The sequence below is a fragment of the Rhipicephalus sanguineus genome, chromosome 10 (assembly GCF_013339695.2).
Source record: "Rhipicephalus sanguineus isolate Rsan-2018 chromosome 10, BIME_Rsan_1.4, whole genome shotgun sequence".
Classification (NCBI taxonomy): domain Eukaryota; kingdom Metazoa; phylum Arthropoda; class Arachnida; order Ixodida; family Ixodidae; genus Rhipicephalus; species Rhipicephalus sanguineus.
The window spans coordinates 116,133,359-116,139,773 of NC_051185.1; the positions used below are offsets into that span (position 1 = coordinate 116,133,359).

General features: G+C 46.8%; 1 long non-coding RNA gene across 1 annotated transcript; it reads left to right on the plus strand.

Annotated features, from left to right (window-relative positions):
• The first annotated feature begins 4,307 nt into the window (after positions 1–4,307).
• LOC125760216 (uncharacterized) lies at positions 4,308–6,001 on the plus strand. The gene is made up of 3 exons (XR_007417845.1): positions 4,308–4,366; positions 5,155–5,217; positions 5,927–6,001. It is a non-coding gene; the product is annotated as an uncharacterized LOC125760216 (long non-coding RNA).
• Positions 6,002–6,415: the final 414 nt, after the last annotated feature.

Genomic DNA, 6,415 nt, shown 5'->3' on the forward strand with positions numbered 1-6,415 from the left:
GGGGGAAGAAATGCGGTAACCCATTGAACGACGCGGCCCAAGCTCTCAAGTGCGCATGTACGCAATCTTTATCCCCCTTCCCTCTCCCCTTTAGTTTCCTATATATATACACGCGTGTGAATAAAACCTGCGCTGTTTTTCTGTTGGCATGGTCCGACTGTCTCGTTTACTGCTGGAGCGGCGTGGCCGCCTTCCAACCAACAGTTGCAGAAAGCTTTCGAATGGGGGCGGCGGAAGATCGACATGCACGAAAACGAAGCAGATCGTTTTCGCCTTAGAGTCGTCTGTGGCGAAAGCATCACGAACACTGTGAGTTCTTGTAAACTACGCTGTTGGCAACCGCACCTAGAATTCAGGCGCACGCATTGGTGTCCAGAACAATCACTGCTCGCACCGTGGATGGAGCCAAATACATGCACGCTGTGCTAACCTAAGCTATGTGTATAGCCACGGCTGTTCCTCTGGCTGTGCTGAGAATTTTCGTGTCTGTAGCTAATTAGGAATGTCGGACCTCGTTTCACCAGGCAAGTGTAATTAGGATACCTTACAGTCGCTTGACATCTTTTAGGCGAACGTAGCGAGAAAACAAATAAGAAATATCGGCAGAGATAACGCTTTATGCGTATTCTATTCAAAGATGGGACAGATCTAAAAACCCTGTTGGATGTCTCTTTTTTTCAACCCCTTTTTCATTCACGTGGACGTGTTCTGAAGAAGAGTTTCTAACAGTCCGTCTTAAGGCGCGTTTACACTAGAGCGACACGACACCGACGCAGGCACGAGGCACACGCAGACGATGTCACCGGACTGGCTGGTCACACTAGGCCGACGACGACGTCGACGCCTCCAAAGACAGCATGTCGTAGTATTGTAACATGATGGCAGACCAAAAACACCAGTAAAACGTATCGGCAGACCTGTCGTCGGCAGCTCGTTGGGAGATCTGTGGCCGAGCGAAATTTGCACATGTCGTTGCTGCGAACGTCGAAGGGGCAGGTCTTGGGGGACATAACTGAGGCCCCCGTCGAGCTCCTCGGAGATTTGACAATGGGCATTTTGTTCACCCTTCGGACGTCTTTTCTTCGTTTCCCTTTGTCTGTCCGCACCCCCGATCCCCCAATGCCGGAAGGGGTGGCGGGAGCTGCGTCTCTACCCCGAGAGGGACAATGGTAGAGGAGGGAGGACCGCTAAAATGAGGAGCAGGTGGTCACCTGTTCTCAAATTTTGTGCGCAAGTTTAGTCGGCGTCGCTGCGCGCGCCTTCTGTGTGACAAGAGAATCGGCCGACGAGCGGCTGGGAGCATGACAGGACGCTGACGGCGTCTTTCACAGACGATCGGCCGACTGTTGGCCTCGTTTCAGTGAAAATAGAACGATGACACGACAAAAGACACTCCCGACGACAGTCGGCAGACCGAAATCGGTGTCGTGTCGCCCTAGTGTACACGCACCTTTACAAGCTGGATGCAACCCTGTTGAGGCTACGGGGCTGCTTAGCCAATAGGAAGAGAATAATAATAATAACAACCGGGTTGTTACGTACCAAAACTGCGACATGATTGAGGAACGCCGTAGCGGAGGGCTCTGGAAATTTCGACCGTCCGGTGTTCTTTAACGTGAACTGATATTGCACAGTACAACGGCCTCTAGCGTTTCGCCTGCATCGAAATGCAACCGCCGCGGCCGTAATTGAAACCGCTACTTCCGGGTTAGCAGCTGAGCACCGTAACCGCTACACCACCTAGGCTGACTAATAGGAACAGCGAAAATCCCTTGCGTTGTGTTCATCCAAGCTTGGGTCTGCTCGGCGCCCCATAGCGTCTGCGCTCATGCATTGGGTGTGTCAAGCGAGCACGCGCTAACAATCAACGCTCTTAGCATTGGGCAGAAACGGCAACGCCAGAAAAAAAAAAATCACAGCATATCCACGGAGTGAATGATGATGAGTGGGCGAAGCTGCGGAGGTTCATCGGTAAACCGTGAATCTTCCGTGAATTCTGCCCAACCGACGTGAGATCGGGCGCGTTTATACTAAAGGTTCGATGAGTTATGACGACTTGCAGCTCACTTTAATTTTACATGTACGCTGTGAATTTTCATTGTTTAGAAAACGCTGTGAATTTTCATTGTTTAGAAAACCATTGCTTTAGAAAAATCTGGCGTCTTTCGTTAAGCAGCTGGCGTCTTTTCGTTTTGCTTTAGAAACATCTGGCGTTCTTTCGTTTGGTTTTACAAAACATCTGGCGTCTTTCGTTGGTTTATTTCATCAATCAACGGCGTTTTGAACAAAATTTTTATTGTTTAATCACGCACAGGAGAAATCTCACCAGGCACTACCTTGGAGGTAAACAATGGCTGCTAATAGGAATGAAAGACAGAAGAAGTAGGCTTTTAGCTAACACTTACACTTCTACTAACGTTTCCTACTGGAACATGCCAATGGCTGCTAATGGGGAATGAGAGACAGAAGAATTCGGCTTTTAGTTAACGCGCACGCTGCGAATTTTTTATTGTTCAACAACGCACAGGAAAAATCTCCCACCGGCACCACCTTGGCGGTCAAAGCGTAAGACTTTTTACGGACTACGACTACTACTACTGCTACTACTACCAGGCCCGAGGCATGATGGCAGTTTGGCGTCCGGGCCATGGGGCGTCGCTACCGTCGAAACGATTGCAGCGACCCTGGTACGGGCGGGAAGTGAAGGCCTCAGTAAGCCTAATTAAAATAAAATAACGCGGCCACGGCAGTGCACAGTAGTAAATAAAAACGTGCTTCTGCATTAAACTATAACCAGCCACGAGTATTACAAGGCAAAGTTTTAAAGAAGTTTTGTAAACATGACTGTGCGTGGCTCCGCTAGGTACCGCCGCCATCACGCCTGCGCAGCGCACAAGCAGACGACGCGCAAGCACGAGAGCGCATAGAAACGCAAACTTTACCACCGCAGCGAGGAGCAGCGATGTCGCACCTTTATTGCGGCATGAAGTGGTGCGATTCCTCGGGGAATGAAGGCGAACACTTCTTCAGAATCCCTGCTGACCATAGGTATTTATACGTTCACTATTATATATTTCCCAAGATGTTCGCAAAGTTTTGATTTGACTGTCGTTGACCGTTATGATTTGAAACTGCCGAATGAACAGCGAATTTTCTTGCTGCCATTCGTTGCTGCAGCTATCTGTTTGAGAAATGATTACGATAATAAGTTAAAATTAGTGGGCGGGCTGCAGTTTGAGGCTCGACGCGGCGTCACCTCTCAAAAGCGGAGCTGTTCGCTAGTTATGGTTGCTCACGTTAGTATATATGTGCGTGCCTCACTGCCTGACGTTACCTCTACTATCTCACGAAAGCTAACCAATTCGGATTACCGTGTCATGCAACCGTGTCTTCAGGGTGTTTTGTTACGTGTTACTTTAACTTATGCGTGCTAGTAACATTAACGGAGTGGGATAGTTGTGCTCGCTGCAGCTGTTTTTTAAGCGCTTTAATGCGTGCGCACACATCACGTCCGTGTAGTTTATGGGTGGTGCTCGCAGCCGACGAAAGTATCGCTCGCAAAGTTATTGCGGAGGCCCCAGTAGCGAACTCGGGACACTGCCCTCAGATTCGAACGTGTGCTGCGGTGTTGCACAAGTGAAAACCACCGCGTTCCTCATCTGTGTGTCTGTTTACACACCGACCGCCTGCTCGGATTTTTGTCGCCGTAAATTGTCCTCATTCCTTCCCTTCGGCGTACCTTGCCGCGCTGCTCCACGGGGGACCTTGAACCAAGCGTGATACCCACCGGCCCCTTTTCGCTGTCGGGAAGCTCCCGGAAACAGTTTCGCTTATCTCTTCATTACTCCCTCGTGATGCTTCCAACGGGCGAAGGCATGGCCAAGCTCGGTTTTGGATGTTCATGAAACAGGCCGCGCTTATCGCGCGGAGCCACTTTTTTTTCCTCTCTAATCTGGACCAATCCTCACCGCCGCCCTTTCACTTTTCTGTATTTTTTTTTCAATGCGCTGCTTGCGCTTAGCGTTTACACACCATAATTCCTTATAAGCTTACAATATCGTTTCGACTCGCAAAAGCAGCGGAAAAACAAGAACTCGATCGAGTTGTGTTTCATATATCAAGTTTTAATTCAGAGAATATTGTCGGGATATATGTAATTATCTGTAATTATAATTTAGTGGAAATTAAAAACAAGCACATTAATTAAGCTTAGTGCCATGCCTTTAAAAGCTTGCAAGTGTATTTACTCTACCAGCTGTTTTTTCACCGTAGGGTGACTAAGTTCCAGTACTTTAATTGCAGACAACCAGTTTACTGCAAGCGAGTTGCCGTCCCTGCTGCTGAGACTGCCCCCCTAGTGTGGAAGGTAGGTGTACCGAACAAGGATCTGTTTCACCTTTCTGCTTGGAATGAAAGGGTACAGAATACTTGGTTGGTGGTGCCACTGTAATACTGCACGAATAGCTTGCAAAAAATAAAAACAAAGAGCGGTACTATTTTGTATTCCACACCTGCACACTCGAGCAGATCTACTCTGAAATTAGAACAGTAGGTAGAAATGCCACAGCTGTTTTTCAATTACCAGTGCTATGAGAACAATTGCTGTACGTAAACCTTAAATGCAGGAAATGTACTCTAGGGGAAAAAAAAAGTTGTTAGCTTGCACTCATAGAGAAGCTTTTTGCATGCTTTCCAGTAAGAATGACTGAGTGCACTGTTTGCATGGTATGGATGAACTGATAGCATGCTGCACAAACGCAAAATGAAGAAACATGGAGATCGATGGAGATAGAGCAGCGAAAATGGCTTTTGGCATCTCACAGTATAAATAGTTTGTACTCTGTCCTGTTTCCGTCCTTACTCCTCTAGTGTTTGTGGAGCTCGGTATGAGTTCACAACAAACCAACCTCCCTGCAACAAAACTTTGTTGCGTAGTATAGATATCTTTTCTTTTTCTACATCAATGCATAGACTCAGTGCTTTCTTTGTTGAGCTCATTCCATAGAGATGAAAACACTGAGTAGTTTTCCTCAGGCAAATGTGAAAATTGCTCCATAAGTCTGTTGCTCAGTATTCACACGTGCAATGCAAAGTGAGGGTATTAAAATACCTGCTTGCCAGCCTTTTATAGCATATTTATTTCTTTTTCAACAGCCGCTTCGCCAAGCACACCCACAAGAAGGCCCACACCACCGTCACAGGTTTCACCAAGTGATGGTAAGTGCAAAAAGTGAGAGAGAGAATTATTGCAAAGTACACATCCAGCATCTGCATAAGGAAGTATGGACCAGTAGTCTTGATGTTTTCCTAGTAGATATGGACCCCTAAGCCTGTGTAATATTGTCACAACCTATAATGTTGACAAAACCATACATATAGTTCAGGGCCTGCAACCCGTGATTTAGTTCACGCAATTATTTATATTTCAAATATAAGGTGGGTGCAGCTGGACCTACATGGTTCACACTGAAAATTGTGCTGTCCGATTTGCTGTGATGAGACTCGCTCTGCGAGATAGGCCAGCATAATATGATGCACAATCAAGGTGTGCATTCATGTAAATGTGGCTTATGCAGCCCAGATAGCTATTTATGAGATGAATAATTCAAAATCCCCCACTTTGTAAATGTCATTGCCTCTGTTCAGCATTTCATGAAATGTTCATTTTTGCAATGCTTTGTGATATTTCCTTAATCATGGATGATTCTTTGAAGATAAAATGCTTGGAATGTATAAATCAATTATGATTCCTGTCTCAGTCGCAGAATACACATTGCTTCCAATGAAAAATGGCATGGCAGCACATTGTGGTCCGTATATTAGTAGCCCTGTGATTGCGCCCTGATAGCTTAATCGTGATTTTTTTTCTCTACAAGACTGATGAAAGCCTATACTTTCGCATTCTTCCATGTCTTTTTTTTTTCAGCTGAGCCTGGTCCGAGCGGCCTCCAATTTTCCAAGGAGGGCAGCAGCGCGGAGCAGATGCAAGAAACGCCAAAAAAGTGGTCGAAGAAAACGCAGCTCTGTGCACACCCATCGCACCAAAAAGAAGCTGCTAACACTTCACTCACGAAGTGAAAGGTACCGCAAGGCAGTTGGTCAGATGAAAAAAAGGGACGAGGCGAGGCGAGTAACGCAGCAGGAGGTTTTAAACAAGCTTGAACCGGATTTGTCAAAGGACCTTTTTTGAACTGCTTAAAGCACGAATCAGGCTTGGTACGTTCCCCCCCAAAAAAAAAACATTGGTCCAAATGGGTGAAACAATTCACTCTCAATTCACGCTTCCTCAGAGAAATGCTTCACTTGCCACATGTGCGGACACTCAGGTGCTGGCTGGCAGACATCCCAATGACACCTGGTATCATTCCAGGTGCCATGGATGCAATAGAATCAGTCATTAAAGCTTGGCCTCTGC